The following is a 23,601-nucleotide window of genomic DNA, read 5'->3' on the forward strand; positions in this document are numbered from 1 at the left end:
CATTCCTGAAGTGATTAGATTACCCATTGCCCAGACCACCCCTGGAGTTGAGAATGGAGTCAGCTTCCCCCCAGGGGACATTACTGTGTGGGAAAGTGTAGACACATGAACCAAATCTAGGTTCTCTTCAGAAGGAAAAGGGGGTGGACCGGAATTAATGCTGAGAAGATAACCAACAGTCTCCAGTAAAGGTAACTTTTATTGGTCTTTTGCAGCTTAATGATTCATTCATTTGAACGCTTGTTATGTTGGGCACACAAGTGAAAACATCCAGGAACCATTTTTGGTTCAAATCTTGAGAAGAAGAATCTAGACTGGAGAGACAGATCTGAACATCATCAACGCACAGACTGCAATTGTTTTAAGTCATGGGGTTGGAGAGAATCCCCACAAGAGAAAGTATAGAGTTTTGGGGGAAGATGAGCTACAATAAGAGAGTGTTTTCATCTTGCATGTAATTAAATAAAAAGTTTCCTTGTGATATAAAAAAATATATAACTGTATCTGGCATATTTAATGTTAATAAAATAGCCACGCATTCACTCATTCACCCAATTTGTTTGTTTGGTTTATTGGTTTGTTAATTTGTCTGTTCTAAACACCATGGAGATTCTGGTTCTTCACCAGTGTAAGATGTTGAAGCGTCCAATGATCAAAGCTTTGCAAGAATAATAACCTGATATTGTCCCCAACTAAATCTAGGAGGTAAAGTAATCTAGTCCCTGTGATGGTAACAGAAATGTGCCCTGGTGCATGTAGCCTGCTGACTTTGCTTTGAATAGATCTTGAACTCAGCAATCTGAAGAGATGACTTCTTAGAATGTTAGGGGGGCCGATCTAACAAGCCCCATAGTTCAGTGGCTTAATCCATGGAGGTTTATTTCTTGCATATGTGGCAGTCCAACTTGGGTTGGCAGGGATTGTTTCCTTTCATCCAGCAGCTCCACCATGCCCTTGAGTGCCGAAGACCCCACTGGATCCTGAGCATTTGTCTAACAGATGAGGGAAGAGAGAAAGAGCATGGAGGATTGCATGGGAGGGGCCAAGCCTAGGGGGGTGACCATCGCTTTGGATTCATATTCCACTGATCAGAGCTCAGACACATGGTCACAGCTAACTGTAAGGAAGTCTGGGAAATGTAGTCTAGCTATGTGTCTGGGAAGAAGAAATGGATTGAGTGGGCATCTGGCTAGTCTCTGACATACGATGGTTGTAGTGAAACATTTCTACCATGTTAAAATTTAATGTTTTTATTTGGTATGTTTACTGTTTCTCTCCAATATTTTGTTTCCATTTAGAAGAGATCTTTCTCATGCTATGCTTTCCCTCACTGACTACAGCTTGGACATTAGTAGTATTTCATACGTCAAGTTCTTCAGAATCCTCCTCCCAAGTTTGCTCTTGTTATATCCAGTTATTCCATTCTTTCTTCAAAGTTCTCTGCCTTCCATTTTGCAGACTTGCATTGCAGCCAGAGTGCATTTGACCTCGCCTCTGAAGTTTCAGGAAATTTTTTTTCTATTTCTCAGACTTTTTACGTGTGGATCAGTTATTTCTATGAATCTTAAAACTTAAAACTCTACAGTAAATGGACACACCTTCAAAAATACACTGTATTATTTGATGAATTAAATAAAATCTCAAAAATGCACACACTTCTTAGAAACTCATATACCACTATATCAAACTCAAGGCAAGTAGATTATATTTAACATTATGAGTTGTAGAAATTATAAGCTTAATTCTAAAAAGATTAAGTCAGCTGAGTGAAGTAAGCCAGTCGGAGAAGGACAAACATTATATGTTCTCATTCATTTGGGGAATATAAATAATAGTGAAAGGGAATATAAGGGAAGGGGGAAGAAATGTGTGGGAAATATCAGAAAGGGAGACAGAACGTAAAGACTGCTAACTCTGGGAAACGAACTAGGGGTGGTGGAAGGGGAGGAGGGCGGGGGGTGGGAGTGAATGGGTGACGGGCACTGGGGGTTATTCTGTATGTTAGTAAATTGAACACCAATAAAAAAAAAAAAAAAAAAAAGATTAAGTCAATAAATTCCCAGGAACGCAATAATTCCTGAGAAACAATCATGTAGCCATTGACTGTCATTGGTAATTTTTAAAAATTAACCAGTGTGGTTTTCACATGAACCCAGATTGATTAGGTGGAAACCACACCCAGCAGAACTTTGGAGGAAACATCCTTGACCTTTTAATATATTGATATTTTTTTTCCCTTGTCATCATCATCAAGATCAACAAAGTGCTTAGGGACACATTAAGCTGCAACTGTTGGAATTAATTATACCCTTATAGCCTCAAGAGACAAGCCCCAGCAGTGGTGGCCAGCTTAGTCCCAGGGAGCAACTGGTTCTAAACAGGGACTACTTGGCAGAGTGCTCTTTAGGCCCCTCCCTGAAGACAATCAGTAGCTTGATTAGGTGGGGCAGGGCCCAAGCCTGGCCTGAGGCAGGGCTGGGGCTGGGCTGGGCTGGGGCTGGGCCTGGGTGGTGGCAGTCTTTTAAAAGCAAGGCTTTCATTGGCTTGGCTATACCCCACTCAATTACTCTGGCTGGGTGACTCGACTTTAAGCAAGTGAAGCAGTCTGGGAACCACAAACAGGGTACCTGACAATTAGCTGCCATTTTATAAGAGTGGGTCTTAGGGTCATCCATTAGCATTTTACAGGATGGGGCCTACTGGCTCACCAACAGAGTGATGGCTGCCCCTCTTCCATGGCAAACCAACTGCTACAATATTTGATTTTGCTGAAGATTGGGAGCCTAGTCTGCCCAAAATTTGATCAACATTTTGCTTCTTACATCATGCCACATGAATGCTGTATAAATCTTTTTTTTTAATAGTTTAAATGACCTGCTTTATGGCTTGCTCTAAAACCAGAATTAGACTCTTAATTGCCGTATGAAAAGAATTCAAGGCAGAATTAAATTAAATTTGTCTATTTGATTATCTACTGGATCTAAGTACATCTTCTTTATATTGTTCTAGCCTCAGTGGGATAATTAATTAGTAATCCCACTAGGTGTATTTGTGGAAAAACAAGGTTTGGGGTGATCTCATGCCAAGTAAATACCCAAAATGAAAAAGAAGAATTCATCATTTTATAAGCTGTCTCTTGGTAAATGTAAACCTTGATTTAAGGGAGCCAAGGACCTGGGGCAAAGTAGGCTATCAGGAGAATCAGGTGGAGATGTCAGCAAACAGGTTAACAATGTGTGCCAAGCCCTGGGGGAGACGAGAGTGGGCAGGGGAGTACCCTTACACAAGGGAAGGTTGGGCTTAATTTTTTTTTTTTTGGATGGAGCCTGTCTGTTCTCCCTTTTGATTATATGACACAGTCATTCGGCTCCCATTAAACAGGTCACTGGTAAAAATGAGCAAAACTAGAAATCCCTCTAGGTTGAAGAGGGAGAGAGAAATAGGAAAATTTGGGTTGGTCTCATGGAACTTCAGCCACTCCCCGTGTTCTCCATGCCAACTGAGAAATTGTCTTTTTTTAAGCAAAACACGAATGTGGATGCAAGTCAAGAATGGCCATAGGATCGCACATTTGGCTCGAAAGCTACGCCATCTACATGTTCTAGCTCGGTAGAACAACATGCAGAGAGGGAGACACACCGAAAGGTCAAGCGACCGAGTGGGATACGGAGTAGCTAGGGGTGGCTGCCCAAGGAAATTCTGAGTTTTTCCTTCTAGGGGCAGTGGGGCGGGGTTGGGGGTGGTGGTGTCATGAATCAGGATTTGGCTGGGCAGGCTCTGACTCACTTATCTTCTACAGATAGTGCCCTGGGTGCCCCAGGACAGGGAAGCCACATCACCAAAGTTTCCAGCTGTCAGCATCAGGGTGTTACCTGGTTGTTTTTCCTTTACCACCAGTGTTCACTGGGATGTTTTGATCCAGGAACCTTTGAAACCTCTCCTGTTTCAGCTTCATCAAGGTAGTATTTAGCAGTTTAGATGCTAAAACAAACCAGCTAGATTTACATCTATAAAGCTTTACGGTGCCTTTTAAGACCACAATTCACTCAAGATTGTATCAGCACGAAGCATGACATCCACACGAATACCCTTAGAGTCTCATCATGAATAATGTGACTAACAAGAATCATGTGTGGCCACCTGGCACCCTGGGCGCTTCATCAGCCTGACTCCTCAGGTAACTTCCTGGTAAACATCCTCCAAGATTGCCTCTGCCTTGCCTAAGGATTTTCATCGGCAAAAAGGATGAGATCTTATGTCCTGCTATGAGGGAGAAGTGAAGGACTTCACATTTTATTTTGCATAGTTTTCTGTTTGTTGTGTGTTTGTTGTAAAGGACTGAGGTAAATTTATCCCTTGAGAGAAGGCCTTGAGAGGGGGCTACATCAGTCTTCCCGGCTAGCATATCCTTCTCTCTCCCTCCAGCCAGAGGAGGAGGCAGTTGGGGAGCTGGGGGTTTGAGGGGATCATAATAACTGCCACCAGTTTCTCTACCCTCTGGGCTCACCCTGACCTCCTAGCCTCGCTTGTCCAAGAAAAGGCAAATCCCTATCCCTGTAAAAATCTATCCAGAGAGACTTTACTAAGCAAATGAGGATAAATACTCCCCAGCTCTCTAGAACAGAAAGAAAACGTAAACTATAAAGAGGGACGTATTAACAGGGGCCAGGTCCCACATGCTAACACAAATATGTCGAGACAGAACTCAGCTCACCTGGCCCCCTTTGTAGAGCCTTTCCAATTTTAGTATATGTGCTGCCGAAGCGAGCACTTTGTAGAGCCTTTCTAACAGCCCATCCCTCCCCATTCCCTTCTTCTGTGAAACTCCGCTTCCTTTAATGCAAGATCAAAAGCTCAGCCTCCTATTTCTGCAATTTTACAATAAAACAACAACAACAAATATTTAAACCAGCGATAACAATAGGAAGTAATAAGAGGAAGGTTGCTCCTCACATGGATCCTTCCCTGAAATAGAGAAGTCAAATTCAACAGCATTTGCTTTATAACCGACACAAATTTGCTGCTCTATGTATATGTGTCACCCTAAGTATTTAAAGTCAACATCCACCAAGCGCTCCCTACATGCCGGCCACTCTGCTGGTCATTTTGTGTTCATTTTAGCACTTGATTTTCATAACATCTCTCTGGTAATATGGTGAGGAGCGTGTGATTGGTGTTATCATTTTGTAGACGAGCAGAGACATTGAGAGGTTGGGGAATTTGTCCAGAATCACCATGGTTGATCCAGTGTAGAGTTAGGTTTTGAACCAGATCTGTGTGGCTCCAGGTCTATCTGAGTTCACCCTCTGTGTTCCTGGGACATGACGCCACAGCAATACTAATGAGGCGATACTGTCCGTTGAGGGTCATGAGGTTAAAGTCAAGTACCCTGCAAATAGATGAGATGGAGAAAGAACTCTCAACTCCAATTTTTGTTTCTTTGTTCTTTTTCCCCTCCAAATCAAATGTTTGCAGGAGACCGGGCACATAATATGCAGGGCTCAGTGCCAAATGAGAATGTAGAATTTCTCCTTGTTGAGAAATGGTTAAAAATTTCAAAATGATGACCATGAGTCCAGCCCTGCATCAAGGCCTGATTTAAATTGGCTAGTCTGTTCTTCCAAGTCTGTCTCTAGAACTCTCTAAGCCCCATCCAGGAGGCCCCCTCCAGAAGAGTGTCTCCAGGAAGTGGACATCTAGATGAGGATCTAGATACTACTGAGTTCCCAGTCCTTGTACTACCCTGTGGCCCAGGTTAATGAAGTATGTTCCCATTGCCATCATCACGCTGGCAACAAAGTCCTGCTATGTATCTTTTCAATTTAAACAGTTATTATAGTTGTTATTTGTTCTAAGAAAATAGTTGCAAATATCTAGCTCAATAGATTTGGGAAATGAAATGACCCAACCTGATATCTCTGCAAACAGCTAAAAAAAAATACACATCGATTTTTATTTTTTTTTAATTTAGTGCATGCAGAACAGCTTGGTGTACATGAAAAAGGAACACATTTGAGTCCGGCAATCTGGCTCTGCGTTCTCCTGCAGGGCCCAGAGAGTGTTTTATGGCATAGAGAGGTATTCTTACAGGCAAAGCCCTAAGCAAGAAACCAGTTTGCTCAAGGAAAGACTTCTTTGGCCAAGACAAAACCTGAGAAAGTTATAGCCTCCACCAAGCAGGCTGTGCTTAGGGCAGTCTCAGGCCCAGCAGGTGGCTGACCAGTGCAAGGCAAACTGGTCACGGACGGTTGCAGAAGGCCTGACAAGACATGCATGAAGGCAGACACCATACATTGTCAGGGTGGGGACCCCTAAGGGAGCCAGGGAACCAGAGCAGCCCCTGGGTAGGCTCGAGCCTGCACATGAAGATCTGTGGTTCTATAGATCTGTGGTAATATTTAACACTGATGAAGCAGTTCGTGTGCACTAAGTGCAGCTAAGCACTTATGCATTAACTATTCCAGTGGTTCTCAAACTTGAGCATGTGTCAGAACTGTGGTTGTTAAAATGTGGATTGCTGAGCCCCACTCCTAGAGTTTTGGATTCAGGAGCACTCCGTCTCTCCCCTTTCCTTCCTAAAGCCTCTCCATCGTCCTGTTTCCTGTGTGGGTCCTTCTCTCTCCAGGACATCTCTGCCCATGCCAACTGTGTCATTTCCCCTCTGAGCTCTTCCACTCCTGAGTGCATTGTCTTGGTTAAGAACACATACCAGATCTGGATTCGAAACCTACAGATGCACTTACCGGCTTTACAATCTCGAACAAATTATTTTGCAATTCTTCATTTTTGTCAAAGGTAAAATGAGACCTAAAATACATTATTTACTTCATAGAACTTTTGTGAGGGTTAAGTGTATATATAAATACATATGTAGAGAGAGTAAGAAATGTTATATGTATACGTGCACAGTATATATTATATATATAATTTTTAAAATAGTATGAGAAATTATATTTTACTTATTTAGTTGTGATAAATTGTTCCCTTTCTTTTGGTTAAAATTGTAACTGTAATTTTAAATAAAAATTGGCATGTCTTTATTATTAGGTTTCATGGTTATAGGTTTTGAGGACACTCATTGGGAAGCCAGGATTTTATGTGATAGCAGGAAGCTGGAGAAGTGGACAGAGCTGCAGGAAGGCCTTGCCTTTGGGTTGAAGGAATGTTATTCATTGAACGATAACAATCACCTCTGCTCTGCAAAAAGACTACTCCTTAGAGGCTTCTCTCAGAAGAAAAAAGACAGGGAGTGAAGGGCGCAGATTCGAGAGAGGAGTCTTTGAAAATGAAGAGATTAAAAAGTCCTTTAGCAGACACAGGGGATGGTATGTTGAAATTAAGTTTTAACATACAGATGGCAACCAAAGCAAGTCTAGGTGGTCACTTGAATGACCAAACCAAGAGACCAACCTAGGGTAAAAATAAGAGAAGAAGCCACGTCCCTTGGAAGAATAGGAACCAGATTAGTTATGATTTCTGGCCAGGAAATTTACTTCTGGCAAATCCAATAGGCCATAGAAAACAAGTCAGGGCACAAGGTCAATGCCTCGGGCTCGTTAAGAGTCATAGGGTTCACAGGTGAGATGGGGTCATGGAGGCTACTGCATGATCACTGAAAACTCGCCTGAAGCCCAAGAGGAAGACTCTTAGGGAGCCAGATAGGGCAGTGTCTTTTGCACCCCAAGGATCAAGCATCGTGCCAAGAAGGGTGCTTGCAAGCAGAACCAGTTACATAATTTCCAGGGCCCTGTACAAAATGAAAATGCAAAACACCTCGTTCAAGAGTAGGAAAAAAAATATGTTAGAGGTATTAAAATATAAGGTGTTTTCCTTCTGGGGTCTTTCTCTTAGACTGTCATGGTGTGTGTTTGTTTTGTTTTGTTTTGTTTTTTTACTTGGCTGAGCACATGGCTCATCTGCTCCCAGGTTCTCCCTTTCAGCAACCACCAGACCAACACAAGGTCTCTGGTCAGAGGCAACAGGTCAAGGCTGGCATCTCCCCTTCCTACAGGCCTACCACCCCAACTCTCTGTAGCTAGGGGACACTAAGGGTATTGCAACCTCTACATGAAACCCTATGAAGTATGTGGATCAGGACTGAGAAATCGACTCATCTGCCCAATGTCCATGCATCTAAACTGCCGGTCCTGGACAGGGATGGATGCCACTATGCTCAACCCCAAGACTCTGCAGGGTGTGGAAGCCTGAACCCACTATTCCTGTGTCTATGCCCATATCCCTGGTGGGGTTAACAGTGGTTTCTGGGTGGGGATTGCAATGGCAAGGCCAGGTGAGGCCCAGGTGCTGGTGGAGGGGGAAGCAGGTAGCTGAGACCCCCCCCCCACCCTGGGAGTGGTCAGGCAAGGGAGGCTGGACCCTTGCTCCTGAGCAAACTGCCTCTCCTCCCTCAACCCCCACATTCTTCATTGTTCTATTGGACTTGACTATTAAAATACAAATTCAAAGATCAAATTATTAAGAATTGCAAAGCAGCAATTGCAGAGTGTTAAACCCTAGACGAGAAGCCCTTCTGAGCAGAAGGCCCTGTGCACCTCCCCTGGTCAGACACCCATGAAATGGTCCTTGGTTGCAAAGGAGAGAATATAGCTACAGTTCAGAGCCAGGGAAGAGAGTTTGAGGTGAGCAAGAGGACCAGGAAGCAGGTCCTAATAAAGATTAGGGCATCTCATCAGATTCCCAAATCTACTTTGGAGAAATACCGAACATTTTATTTTTACATCCAGCCCCAGTAGGCAGAGTAAAGCACCAAAGTCAGAGAGTTTACCTTGTACTCAGTTCAGGTAAGTATAGATTAGCAAATATACTCAATTTTAGTCTTCTGGGAAACGATTTTTTGTTTCCTTTCTTAGTTTCGTCAGTAAAAATTTCTTGAGAAGATTGCCAATCCTGATTTGGCTGGACAAAGAGGACAGGGAAGTTTTCCTCATTGGGCCAGCAGGCAAGGCCTCCGTGTCTCTCTGGGGGCCACGTGCAGGGGAAGGTTGGCACTGACACCACCCTTGGGTGGGGGTGAGAGAGATCAGCGCGGATGGATGCATGTGTGGGGTGGGAGCCCCAGAGGCCACAGACACTCCCAGTTGTGGATTCTGCTATTTCTGGTCTGGACTGCTTGCTCCCACTGGCACATTATACACAGGAGACACGACGATCATGGAATGAGAATGATTTTCAACCTTCCCAAGCAGACTACACGAAGGTGGGCATTTTCCTTCCCAGAGTCATTTTGAGGACGACTGTGCACACGTACGGATGGTCCTGAAATCCAGTGTGATAGAGGAGAAAGGGTTTAGACATGTAAAGGAGTCAGTTCTGGAATAGGATTATGGCTTTGCTATGTTTACAATTCTCCCCTTCCTACTTTATGCTGGTCTGTGTGAGGTGCTGGGGTTATGGTGGTAAACAGGGCAGACACACAATCCCTTCTCTGATGGCGTCTGCAGTGGGGAAGGATTATGATCCGGGGCCGTGGGAGGAGATAGCAAGGGGAATCATCCTGGATGAGGGCTCATTGACAGGGCACTCACTTCTTTGTTGTCCTCTGTCCTAAATTGCGGCAATCGGAGATAATGTGCATCAAGGGTCCAGCACCACGCTTGGTCCATGAAGACACCATGACTACTCAAACCAGCTTTGGGATTGTTCTTGGGGAACTACTACAGAGTCAGTTTCGAGCTCCACTGATGGTCATGCTTTATTATCATAGCTCACCTTTGCTTATAATAATTATCTTTTCACTCTGGTGGATGTTGCTGCCTCTCTGAGACTGGGCTCCCCAGAGGGCAGGAGTGGCCATTGCCTCTTTGAGTCTCCAGAGCACCTACAACAAAGCCCGGCATAGAGTTATTGCTCAATAAATGTTGTTAAATTAAAATGAGTTGAACAATGAAAATGAAAAAGAGTCCCCTAGGAAAAAATTGCCAGGCGACCCAAAGAATGAGAAAGTTTTATAGGAAGAAATTGGAACCTCTTCTGCTGTTCTGATATTATCTTTGTGACTTATTGGGAGAATAAAACCCCACATACATTATGCTCCTTGTCTATCTTTTCCTCTGATAGAAGGCAGAGAGGATTAATGGAAGAAAGAATATTTAGTCGAGGTTTTACTCCAAGGGATCCTTCTTAATTAAGTAGTGAGGCATTAATTAAAATCTAATTAATCATAATAAGCTGTTGCTGTTGTGCTCGGCAGTAAGGTGCATGCAGGCTTTCTGAGAACATGAAACTACTGGAGCTCTGAGCTACATGGAAAAGAAATATCCCCCAACTCTCCAAATAGATGGTGAATCCCTGAGCAGGGAATCCTCCTCATGGGTCAGTTTGGGATTACTTCTTACAGGCTAATATACAGAGATGGACTTACCATGGAGCTGGTGACGCTCAAGCCTTGGATCCCTCACTCCATGGAAATCATAAGATGAAGGCCAGACTGAGAGATGGGCTGGTAAGGGCACCCCAGAGGTTCACCATTTATGGGGTCGGGGAGTGGTGTTGGATCAGAACCAGATCTGTAGCCAGAGACCAGGTGCCTATCTGTAGTTTCCACCTACACACCCACATGAGCCAGGTGCAGCCACTTCCCTGCCTGCACCTGCAAGGCTTAGCAGCTGGCTGGGCCCAGCGTCTGGTCCCACCCCAGTTGGAAGGATGTGAAGAGCTTCCTGCCTAGGGCAAACATTTGGCTCCAAATCACATCCTCCTCTCCATTTTTCCCTTGTCTTTGCCTGGCCAGCATGGCCGGTTCTTTGACCTCTCCCTGCTCCCAACTCTTGGTCTTAGAGTTCACCAACCCAACCTAAGCCCTAACGTTTTGTCATGGCTTTTCTAGTCCCAGCCCCTTGCACTCTTCCTAGGATCCCTCCCACCCTAGCACCTACACCAGCAAATAAGGCCAGTCCCTAGGGCTTGCACCCAGATAGGGGTGGATTGAATTGATGTTGGAAAGAGAAATCCCAAAAGCCAAAGAGGTGAAGGGCCTAGAAGAAGTATGCATTTTGTCCCTCTTGGACCCCGAGACAAAAGTAAGGACTAGTCAGAAATTCTCTATAATAATGTTCTGATGGGTGCCTGGGTGGCTCAGTCGGTGAAGTGTCTGCCTTCAGCTCAGATCATGTCCCCAGAGTCCTGGGATCAAGCTTCACAGCGGGCTCCCTGCTGAGCAGGGAGCCTGCTTCATCCTCTCCCTCCAGCTTGTGCTCTCTTTCTCTCTCTGTCAAGTAAATAAATAAAATCTTTAAAATAAATAATGTTCTAAGAGCACCTATCACAAAAGCCCATCTACCCAGATCTTCTGAGAAAAGAGTTATAACATATACAAGTAGAGTATTCTCTTTTACCAGCATGGGGAATATGTGCTAAATCTGGGCAAGGGTTAACCATTTCAGGAGATTACATCAAGCTTGGGTTTAACTTTTAAACTAGATGCTAGAGGGCATGTCTTAACTGTCATGTTGGATTGTGAATTTAGAGTTTGGGTGTGGAAGCTCTGCCTTCCTTCTTTATAATCTACACAGGTGTGCAGAGGACTTCAAAGCTAGTTCTAGAAGGAGGCTATTGTGAATTAGCTCTGGGGAAAAAGAAAGAAAGAAATCCTGCTGAACAGATGCTGAGCGAAGTCAACTAAACACTCCTTGAGCAATTACCTTTACATTAATTTTAAGATTCCAAAATCTTTCTCTTGTGCTCTTGCTCAAGAATGAGGACTTTCCCATTCCAGAGAATGATTTCAGATTTGAGAACCTCTATCTTTTTCTGAAAGTGATTCTAATAGGAAGTTTACCCAGGGAAATTTTGGCATCAGGCTATTGAGTAGGACCTGTGGTAGGTAGCTCTGTCTTCCAGCCTAGTACACTATACGTTCTCAGACACTGCTCCTTGCTATTGTACTAACCATCAACTATAATTCCCTAATGGAGAATGTAAAATGTGGTCACTTTAACATTTGCTTCTCTTCTATAAAAGCAATTAAATTAATGAGCATAGTATCCGTTTTTATGACATGCTGCTGCTGCCTAATTGACTAATGTTCAATAGGGTATATACTTGGAGTTGTATTTTTTTTAACAATGATACTGGAGCTTGATTGTTGTTACCATATGGAGAAAAAAATTCTTCCTTTTAAATGTCAATATTTGAGTCCTACTAAAAGCCAAGGGGGATTCATGCATTTAGCCTAAACTGTATTTTACCTCTTGGCATTTTCAATGATTTGCAGCCAATGAATCATGAAAATGAAATCTTAAATCCCCAAGAAACCACCAGAAACCCAGCTTCGCATTTAGCATATTTCACAGTAATTATTCCCACCCCACTCCAAAATGAAAATGTTTGTTTTCCCCAATTTGTTTGCTTTTTTTCATTTATTGACATTTTGGGAATTTCCAGATTCAATTGCCTGTTCTACTGAGGGGACAATAACTGACATTGGAGTTTGGAAAGTCCTGTATATTTAGTCAATATCCCCCTTCCTCAGAGAACAGGAAAGATCAAACCTTTTCTCATATCGTAGAGGTTTCTCACTTTTTTTCTAGGAAAGATGATTTCTATGAGATTTTTTTCATAACTGTAACACGTAGGACTTGAAAAATTTAAAACTTCTAACAACTGTCTGGTTAAAGTATCTACCGAGTTTAGTCACTCATTTTCCAGGAAACAACTACAACAATGCAATTTGTTTAGCCGTGTGTCACGGTACCCTCCAGCTTGCCACAAAGCTGAGCTACAGATACCCTGTTTATATTCCCCTTCATTTCATCTTAGCAATTCGTATTGATTCTTGCTAGTTATTTCTAATTTCTTTTAGTCAGGGGGACTTTTAGTTTTGCATAGTTTCTCACAGAAGGGATTCTTGATTTTTCTTCTGTGTTCATTCTCCCCTTGGGCACTTCTAGTGTGTTAGCACAGTATTGGGCTTCACCCTGCTCCCCTGACCCCCAGAGTAGAATTTGTATTTCCCAGTTTCCCTTGCAGATGGCTGTGACCATGTGACTAAGTTCTCACCGACAGAATGGAACAGAAGTGACAAGCACAACTCATGCTCACTTCCATATAAGAACATTGCTCACCCTCCACTTCCTCTCCTTCTCCTTGGGCTAGAACTCGCACATGGCATTGGTGAACCTGCAGTAACTATACAAAGGAGGGCATTAGAGTGAAAAATCCCTCGGTCCCTGGACAAACCACACTCTTGCCCCGGACCATTTGCCCAACTCTAGACTGTTACCTGAGAGAAAATAGATTCCTCTCTCATTCGAACCTTATTATTATGAAGTCTTTTTTTTTTCATTATAGCAGCATCACTGATACCACTGCCCTGCCTAACACGTTTCTTAAACAATAGAGAGGTTGCTACTACTGTACTCCACTTGAGTTAGATCCTACTTAGAGGTGTAGTTTTTCTTTCTGTAAATCACATGTTAAGAGACATAAAGACAAAGCAGAGGTTTTCAGATGAGAACAGCAAGAGGGCTGAGGGATTCAAAGTTGAAGAAACCGGAAAAGTATTTTCAGAGTAGGAGTGGGGTTTTCACATGTGTGAAGAACTGGTATATGGAAGAATGATTCACTTCATTTTATGTGGTTTTAGTGGATAGAAGTAGGGCTCAAGGTGAAAATAGATTTTGCTTAAGACAAGGAATGTTCCTGGCTGTCAGATCTGTATAGAAATGGAAAGGGCTACCCTGGAAGTGTTGAGTTTCTTGCCCACGGACACATCTTAACGAGCCTGGATAACCATTTGGCTGGACTTCATAATGACTATGTGCCATGTGTGTATATTACATAAAACTGTCTCGAATTCTTAGAACTACACTAAAAAGTACAAATTATCTCCATTTGATAGAAAGAGAATCTAAGTCCCAACAAGTTAAAACTTGCCAAAGGCCACAGAGCTAGTTAGTAGCAGAGTCCATATTCTTTCTACCAGCCACCCTTAAAGTTGATTTACAAAATGGCTTAAAAATTTATTTCAGATCAGAAATTCCACTGTCTTTCCTGACTCTTTGGCAGAAAACTGAGGTATCAAAGCCAAAGACATCTACTAAAGGTTGGTGTGCCTTGTCTTCTAAGTTTTAATTCAGTAGCAAACTTACTTTGATCCTTCCTTTAGATGTCAGAAATCGTCAGCAAATCACGAATCCATTTTCTCTTTTTTACTTGGCACACAATGGGAATACAATTTCCAACTTCTCTTGCAATGAGATGTGGACCACTTCTAGATCTGGCCAGGAGAAACCTCCCATATAATTTCTTATGCTGCTGCTGAATATTGGCACATGGAATGACCTTGAAAGTTGAGCGTTGAAAATGGCAGAACTTTTCTTCCAACCTTGGTCCCCAAACTGTATGTTGAATCAAGCCTGGCAACCCCAAAACTGCTCTGGACTGTGTAAGAGAGGGAGGCATAAACTTTTACCGCGTTTGAGCCACTTGATGTTTTTTTTTTTTTTTTATCTATTGCTAACAGCACTGAGCCTGCCCCATCCAATACTTCTTCTCCTTAACCACTAAATAGCAAGAATTGTCTAACTCGGTCGGTCATAGGACCCTGGGCAGGGTCACCATATTTATTGACAACTCTACTAAGCTGAACTTTTTGAAGCTGCAGTTATTCAACCCTTTTGGACTAAAAAAGCACAACTTTAATGCAGTTCAACCTAAAATACTAGAAGACAATCTGATTCTGTTTCCTCTCACACCTTTGACCCCCATACCACTTTGCCCAGTTGATTAAGAGGGATCAACTTCTTTATACAACAATGTCAGAGGTTTTCAAATACAGACTCCCCTCGACAGAGGTCTGCAAAAGTTTGCTAAATGGTGACCATATGGTACAGTCCACTGATTTATGCTGTGAGATTCTTAAGTATTTTTTCTCTTTCTTTTCTTTTTTTTCCCCCTTTTACTTATGGAAGAAAAGCTAGATTTCCAGATTATTTTAAAAATTGGAAGATTTAGCCACACTCACATCACAATCAGCGGGCATTGAGGGGATCCTCTTTAGACAGATCATACCTTCTCCAGTTCTCCATAAACCCAACAGTCCTTTTATCTCAACACTGACATGTCAGATGCCACATATCTTTGTGATGCACATCTTTAAATATCTGGCCCTAGAGGCCACTTGTACTACTCTCTCCCTATTAACACTGAAATAGAGTCAATGATTGACAAAGAACTACTACCCTGAGAACTGCTTCTGAAAGAGATAGAATTCTTTTGGAAGACAGTGAACTTTTCATGGGCCTTGGCAGGAAGGGTCAGGAAAAGTCTCTCCATTATTATGGGTATGGACACTCCTTGTGGAAGCAGAATCCTAGGCTATCAAAATTATTAATTTTTCTTAAATTCCCAACTTGCTTTCTGCAACACAAAATGTGAGACATAAAGTAAAGCTTTGTAAAGAAGAATAGAATTTCGTTGTTCTATTTTTAATTGAAAGCCCAAAATGTGATATTGATTGGTTTGACACCTCCTAGAGAGTTAAGCAATTTTCTTCCTCATCCCCACATCCCCAACTGTGTTGAGCTACAGTTGTCACCATTAGCCTCTTGGATGTTGGGCAGGTTCAGGTAACACATCCACAAGATCAGAGAAGCTTGGAGCTGGAGAAGAATCCAGGACAGAGGGCCTTCACCTTTTTGACTCAGAGGTGGTCATCTGTGTGAGGATGGAACTCTGTACCAGTGTTCCAGAGTTCTGACTCAGTCATAGAATGATGCTCCTATACGTGTAGTGCTTATTTTCAAAGTTCTAGAATATGCCAAAATTTAGATGTGTGCATGATTATCATTTGCAATGGATTCCTTTTCCAAAAGTCTAAAAGACAATAAGTACAAAGTGAATCACTGACCTCCCAGAGAATTTTCTGTTTGTAGTACAAATTGGGGGAAAGAGGCAGATAAGATAGAGCATTTAAGGCAAATACTTGAAGTTAGTTTTGCCCAACCTCTTGAATGGGTACTACTGAAGTAAATACGATCATTTGAGGTGGTATCAAATGTACATTTTAAAAATGTTAATAGTGTGACATATACTTTACATGAATCAGAATAAAAATAACATAACAATGTCTCAGATCTGCGATTATATTAAGTACTAAATGTGAATAAAAGGAAAATTAGGCTTTTTAAAGGGAAATACTTGGTTGACTAAGAATATAGGGACTTCTGCTTCCAGTCAAAATAGAATAACAGGGATCAGATTTATCCTTCCACTCAAAATAGCTGGAAACAAAAGAATGCACATGAAGCGGTCGTACTCAATTGGACATCAGGCAATGATGACAGTTGAACAAATGAGGTGAGCCCTATAAGTGCCTGAGCTCTTATTACCTGGAGAAAGTTTCCAGATCATGGCACAGGAATGGGAAACCCAGTGAAAGCTGAGGAGTAGTTTTCCTGACTCACAGAGACAGAGATGAGAATTTAGGAAAGCGAGTTATCTGTAAGCAAAAATAAATAAGTGTCTCATCCTGACTGCATATTAGACACAAAAACTAACCCAAAATGGGTCATAGACCTAGGGGCACCTGGGTGGCTCAGTTGGTTAGGCATCTGTCTTCAGCTCAAGTCATGATCCCATGGTCCTGAGATTGAGCCCTACACCAGGTTCCCTGCTCAGGGGGGGCCCTGCCCCTCCCCTGCTCCTGTTCTCTCTCTCGAATAAATAAATAAAATCTTTTAAAAAATGGATCATAGACTTAAATGTAAAACACAGAGCTATAAAATGTCTAGGAAACTATAGTGGAAAGTCCCTGTGACGTTGGATTAAGCAAAGATCCCTTAGGTAAAACACAAAAAGCATAATCCATAGGAAAAAAAAGAGTCAATAAATTGAGCTTTATCAAAATGAAGAACTTCTACTGTCAGAAAAATACTGTTAAGAGAATGAGAAGACAAGTCAAAAGCTAGGAGAAAATATTTGAAAATCTCATATCTGGTAAGGGATTTACATCCAGAATACATAAAGTATTTTCAAAAACTCAATAAGGAAACCATCAACCTAATTAAAATTGGACAAAAGGTTTGAACAGACATTTCACCAAAAAAGGATATAGATGGTCGATAACCTCATGAAAAGATGCAAACGTTGTTAGTCATTAAGTAAATACAAATTAGAACCATAATGGGATGCTACTACATGCCTATTTAAATGGCTAAATTAAAAGGATCCAGGGGCACCCAGGTGGCTCAGTCAGTTAAGTATCAGACTGTTGGTTGCAGCTCAAGTCATGATCTCTCATGGAATCCAGCCCCAAGTTGGTCTCCATGCTGGGGGTAGAGCCTGCTTAAGATTTTCTCTCTGCTTCTCCCCCTACCTGGCTCTTGCATGCACATAAGCTTTTTCTGTCTCAAAAAAAAAAAAAAAAAAAAAAAAAATTAAAAAATAAAAGGGATTGGCCATACAAAATGTTGATAAGTATGTGGAGCAACAGAAGCTGTCCTGCATTGCTGATGAGAAAGAATTATGGTACAACCAAAGTTGTAAAACAGTCTGGCAATCTCTTAAAAAGTTAAATAAACACCTACCCTGTGATTCAGCCATTTCACTGCTACATAAACAAAAGAAATGAGAGCATATACCCATACAAAGACTTATACAAAGATGTTCATAGTAGCTTTATTTATTTATTTATTTAAAGATCTTTATTTATTTATTCATGAGAGACACACAGAGAGAGAGAGGCAGAGATACAGGCAGAGGGAGAAGCAGGCTCCATGCAGGGAGCCCGACGTAGGACTCGATCCCAGGTCTCCAGGATCACGCCCTGGGCTGAAGGTGACGCCAAACCGCTGAGCCACCTAGGCTGCCCTTCATAGCAGCTTTATGTGAAATAGCCAAATATTGAAAAGAACTCATGTCCCCCAATAAGGGAATAGACAAAGTTGGTATCCCATACAACGGCAAACTTCTCAGTCACGAAAAGAAAGGTATTACTGATACACACAACCACGTGGAGGAATCTCAAAGTAATTATACTGAGTTAAATAAAGACAGAAAGAGCTTACGTATTGAATGACTCCATCTATATAAAGTTCTAGAAAATGCTAACTAAACCGAAGTGTTAGAAAGCACATCACTGGTTGTGGATAGAGGTCAGAGGGGTTGGGAAGGAGAGATTACAAAGTCATACAAGGATGCTCTTTGGGGGGGATTAATGTATGCTGTATCTCAATTGTTGATGGTTGTGTCATGTCAAAACATACACTTTAAACACATGCAGTTCATTGTATGTTAATTATACCTCAATAAAGCTGTCAGAAAATATGAATATAGCTGACTATAACAAAACATTAAGGGTTGAATGACTAAATTTTGGCAACACAGCTTGAATTTATCCTATTTTTCTCATACCCACCCTTCTTCTCTTATTTTCTTGTTCTTACCCCCCTTTCTCTTTCTTCTCCCCACATTAGAATAGGTGATAACAGTTTGGGACCACCACATACAAAATGCCCCTGGCCTCAAAGTAAGAAAGGACTTTCTGACAATTTCTGCTCTTTAGAGATGCAGTTGAATAAGTCGTTTGCTAAAAGAGGGGAGATCATCTCAGGAGGCGTCCAGCATAGACAAAATGCGCATTTAACAGGGATATGGAAGCACCAGGTGGGATAGGAAGTCAAATCAGTGGCTTTCAAGCTTTTTTTTTTTTTTTTAAGTCATAAAACTCTACAAATGTACAAGAATCTTAGGTGAAAGACAAATATTTAGAGAAGACAAAGAGGCATCTCTTTGAAAAAAGTTGGGACTCAGAATCCTGCCTACTTGGTGTCATCTTTTACCTACTGTGGTGGCCCTTCCATATCTCCTTGAGTAGGTCACTCCTCTTTGTACCAACTCTGAAATTCTTTTTTTAGTATTTTATTTATTTATTTGACAGAGAGAGCGCGCGTGAGCAGGGGGGCTGGCAGGCAGAGGGAGAGGGAGAAGCAGGCTGAGGAGAGACACACTGAGCAGGGAGCCCTATGTGGGGCTCGATCCCAGGACGCTGGGATCATGCCCTGAGCTGAAGGCAGATGCTTAACTGACTGAGCCACTCAGGCGCCCCGTAAAATTCTATAAACATTTAGTTGCAGAGGGAGTAAATGAGACTTTTTTTTTTCCCAAACCACCCTAGTTAGTGCAGGAATTTGAGGTGAAGGTCTGACCACATCTTAGTCATTTGAGAAAAAGTGGACCCGTTTGCAATAGAAGAGGCGGTTCTCTTCTTTGCAAACAAATCCAGTAATTACAACATTGATTGTCTTTTTCCCAGAGGGAGTGTAATACAGCTACTATTTATCCAGATGTACCAGCTCTTTTTCCTCTTTACTTTCTGAGAAAGAAAGGGTTTCAAATAATGGTTTAGTTTAATAACAGTTTGGTCAGCTCTGTTTCTCTTTAGACCATGTATTTTTTTTTCTCCCTTTAACCCTGAAAATGCCAGTTGTATTTGACCACATTCCAGTCAATAAGAGAAAGGATGGTCTGTGTTCATATTAGTCAGAATGATGGAAGTAATCATAGTGAGCATTTACTGAGTGATTACTCAGTGTCAAACACTGCACGATGGTTAATTTTTATGTGTCAACTTGGCCAAGTACCCAGATATTTTGCCAAACGTTATTCTGGATGTTTCCATGAGTATGTTTTTAGATGAGATTTACATTTAAATTGGTGTACTTCAAGTAAAGCAGATTGCTCTTCTTGACATGAGTCAAGTCCAATGAGTGGGCCTTGACCAATCAGCTGAGGGTTAAATAGACCAAAAGGCAGACCTCCTCCCAGCAAGGAAGGCTCCTCGGCAGACAGCCTATGGACTTGATCTGCAACATCACCTCTATATTACACAGCTTTTGCACTCAAACTGCAACTTTTCTGAATTTCTAGCTTCTCAGCCTCCCCTAATCAATTTTGAACTCACAAAAGCATCACAATCAAGTGAGCCAATCCTTAAAATAAATCGCTGTTTGTATGGTACACATCCTATTGGTTCTGTATCTCTGGGAACACATAGCTATAAGTATTTTAAATTTATTAATTCATCTGATTTTCTCAGCAATCCTATGAAATTTGAACACAACACTTTAAGAGGTGTTACTCATTCACAGGTAAGGGAAAGGGTGTGAAATAAAATGATTTGCTCAAGATCTCCCAGCTAGTAGGTGGCAGTGCCATGATTATAACCCTAAGTTTATGCACTGAGACAGTTTGCTTTCCCACACTAGCCAGCTCTTGACATACTTTGGCCTCAGTGATCCTGAGCAGGCCTCAGCATCCACAAACTGACTTTGACCTACACCATTTTTCCTGTCAGGGTCTCTTGGGAGGCTGCTTGGCACCTACCCAAGCCTGATGCACCTGACCCTCTCTGGTAAACTCAGGTATGATTCTTCACGTGCTGATCCTCAGCTTCCTCACCTACAGAAGGAGAGTAAATCGCTCTGCCAGCTTGTCATGAGGATTAGATGTGTCAGGAGCATCCATCCACTGCCTGTACCCACAGGCGCTCATGTTCTCACATGGACTGACATGATGCCTGTTCTCTAGATGTGGGTCTTAGGCACTCGTGGGTCTCAGGCACTCCTGGTTCCTTATAGAGTGAGTCCTTCCATGTGCTGTTTGTATTAGACTGCTAAGGCTGCCATAATGGAATTCCACAGGCTGCAGGCTTAAATGCCAGTAATGTATTTCTCACGGCTCCAAAGTCTAGAATCCAAGACCAAGGAGGTGGCAGGGTTGGTTTCTGGGAAAGCTTCATATGTGCTCAAATTTCATCTCCTTTTAAAGACACCAGTCAGGTTGGACTAGAGCCCACCCTAATGACCTCATTTTAATTTAGTCATGTCGTTAAAAGGCCGTATCTCCAGAAGTAGTCACATTCTGAGTAACTGGGGGTTAGTGCATCAACAAATGGATTTTTAGAATTGTGTCAATTCAGTCTGTAATACCATCTTACCCACCAGAGGCCAAGGACCTTCTGCCCAGAACTATCCTTTATACATCTCACTACTGGGCTTATGCACTGGACCTTTCCTGCCTGACTGTTCCTTCATACTGTCTGCCAGTTAGACACTATCTCTTCAGGATTAAGCTAAGAGATCGGCTAAGCTGACCAGAAATCAAAGGCAAATATCTCACTCAAATTCTATAAACTTATTTTTGTCTAATGGCTATGGAAAGGCAATTAGAACAAGTATAAAGCAGATAGAAATTGCTTCATAATTTTAATCTATAAACTACCCCTCCCAGCCCTTCCACCACCACCAAATACACACACACACACACACACACACACACTACACAGAGGAAGCAGAAAGGCATTTTGAAGTGTACTTCAAACAACAATTATATGTCTATGCATATATGATGTTATGACAAGCACAATTCTTGACTCCATGACTTTTGCATTCTTTAAGTTGGCTCCTATGTGTTTCAGTTACCCCCTGACAGTGCTACACTTGTTCACACTGTGAGTCCTATTAATTCTGTCCCTAATTATGATGTTAGGTTTTTTTTTCCCCTAACATCATAAGACTCCAAGAGAGAGTCTCCAGTTGGATTGATCACCATCCGATATGGTCCATTCCTAGTGGTAATAAGGCCAAAGTATCTTCACAGGCATCAGTCTTGCTATGTCAAGCCTTCTTCTGGTTGCCTTTGGCTGAGGCACTAATACTGGGCGCAAATACAGTGACTTGCTTAGAAAGAACCTAAATGACCAGCGTCCTAGGAAGAGGGTGTGAAAAGGTAGGTGCTAGGTTCTGTGGGTCTTTCTGGGGCTCTCGGAGGCTCATTGTGAGTCTCACATCATGTCAGCAGAGTAGCCACCATATTGGCAAAACTTACTTCCTTCTGCTGATAGTCTGCTCCAAAATATGATCCATTTTAGAGAAGAAATGGATTTTCCAAGCCCCAAAATTAAATTTTACAAAACTGGATTAAACACAGCCCTGTTTCTATGTCATTTGAAATCATTTAATTAAGACATAAAACCAAGTTACAAAAGAGGAAGGCATGTGCAAAGACTATAATTTTATATTCTGGAGGAAAGAAAAATACCTATAAGGAAAAGAAATTCAGTCTGAGAAGTTGTCTTCACCCTCCTTTTTTCTTTCTTTTTTTTTTTTTTGTCTTTTAAACAACATTTTAGATAGAGCGTGACCTTCTATAGTTGAACTTAAACAAAGAGTAAAGGCAACAGGAAATCAATGGGAATCATATCTTAATGAAAGCTCCTCTAAAATAGTCCAAGAATCCATAAGAGACTCACTCTGTATTGGATTTCTGGAAGTCAGCCGAAGGACCCAAGCTTGTAACCCAGTGATTGATGCCTGCCATCAGCAGCATGTTCATTCCTTTCCTCCCCCAAAGGCTTAGACAAATTTTGCCTCATTCAACAAGCTCTCAATCATATTCATGGAGTCAAGACTTCAAATGGGGCATGATTATAACTTTAATAGCTATTCCAGGTAGAACTGATTCGCATGATGTGGGAACTTGGCAGCAGTTTAATTACTTTAGGGTAATGATGTGAATCTCAGTCAGGGGCCAATTTTGGCATTGCTGGCTATTTCGTGCAATAATTAATATGATTAAGTGTGCTGCTTTAGAAATTCTTTTATTCCCTTCTCTGAGCTAATATTTGGAGCTTGTCTTCAGAAACTGTTGTACAGACAAGGTTTTCTTCCCCCCATCTTCCCTGTAGGGCAGGATATATTCCTGAGAACACAGGTATCTTTATTTACTGATTTAAAAAAACCCCATTTTCTGGAAAATTTTTGCAGAGATAAAGCAGAGGAGGGACTTACTTGCTTTCTTCATTTTCCTTCTCTTGTCTCCTTCTTTCCTTGCTTGTTTATTGCTTGTTTGGTCACTTCTCCCACTTTGTATGATTTTATGGTTCTTCAAAATGAATTCAAGTTTCCAAGTGCTGATGCAAAGGCCAAAGCCAATAATAATAACTTCTGTTTGTTGATTGCTGAATGAGTGCCAGCAATTGCTGTAAGTGCTTTCCTTGTCTTACTTCATCTCATCAAAATAACTGTATGACTTCCATTTTACAGGTAAAAATATGAAAACTTATACAGCTTAGGCATCTTATGCAGGGTGGTACAGCTAGTAAGTGATGGCACAGGGATTGAAATCTAGGGGTTCTGTGACTCACAGTATGAGCTTTTCCATACTAACTTCTACCAAAATCTGGCAGTTGTGAAAATAACTCTACTTTCTCAAAATAACAGTCATTCCTGCAACTGATATACTGCAACATACATATGTTGAGGGTTTGTTGTATGCCAGGACCATGTGTTGGAGGCGTAGGGCATGAGACGTAGCCCATGCCCTCAAGTAGTTATGTCCCTCTGGTGGTAATTACAGTAGCATGAGATAATTGTTGTGATGGGAAATCACAGAAAATATCTTTTAAAATAATGTTACCATGGCTGCTCAGAAAGATATGATGTGGGTCTGAAAAATCCTAGTTAGTTCCAGCCAGTGAATTACTTCCTGCAAAAGTATGACAAAAAGCCAAGGAGTATTACATAGATGATATTCACTACCATCAACTGTTAGCCATCACTGATTATCTCCTGTGATCAAATG

The 23,601-nt window shown here is 41.8% G+C and overlaps 1 long non-coding RNA gene across 3 annotated transcripts; it reads right to left on the reverse strand.

Annotated features, from left to right (window-relative positions):
* Nucleotides 1-8,724: 8,724 nt before the first annotated feature.
* Nucleotides 8,725-15,707, reverse strand: LOC144302336 (uncharacterized). Of its 3 annotated transcripts, XR_013369188.1 has the most exons (6): nucleotides 15,557-15,707; nucleotides 14,109-14,400; nucleotides 13,083-13,146; nucleotides 10,382-10,526; nucleotides 9,546-9,838; nucleotides 8,725-9,276 (listed from the first exon to the last, which is right to left on the reverse strand). It is a non-coding gene; the product is annotated as an uncharacterized LOC144302336 (long non-coding RNA). The 3 variants fall into 3 exon arrangements; XR_013369187.1 differs by lacking the exon at nucleotides 13,083-13,146 and having other exon boundaries at nucleotides 8,727-9,276; XR_013369189.1 differs by lacking the exons at nucleotides 10,382-10,526; nucleotides 13,083-13,146 and having other exon boundaries at nucleotides 8,726-9,276.
* Nucleotides 15,708-23,601: the final 7,894 nt, after the last annotated feature.

Source organism: Canis aureus, chromosome 2 (assembly GCF_053574225.1).
Source record: "Canis aureus isolate CA01 chromosome 2, VMU_Caureus_v.1.0, whole genome shotgun sequence".
Taxonomy (NCBI): domain Eukaryota; kingdom Metazoa; phylum Chordata; class Mammalia; order Carnivora; family Canidae; genus Canis; species Canis aureus.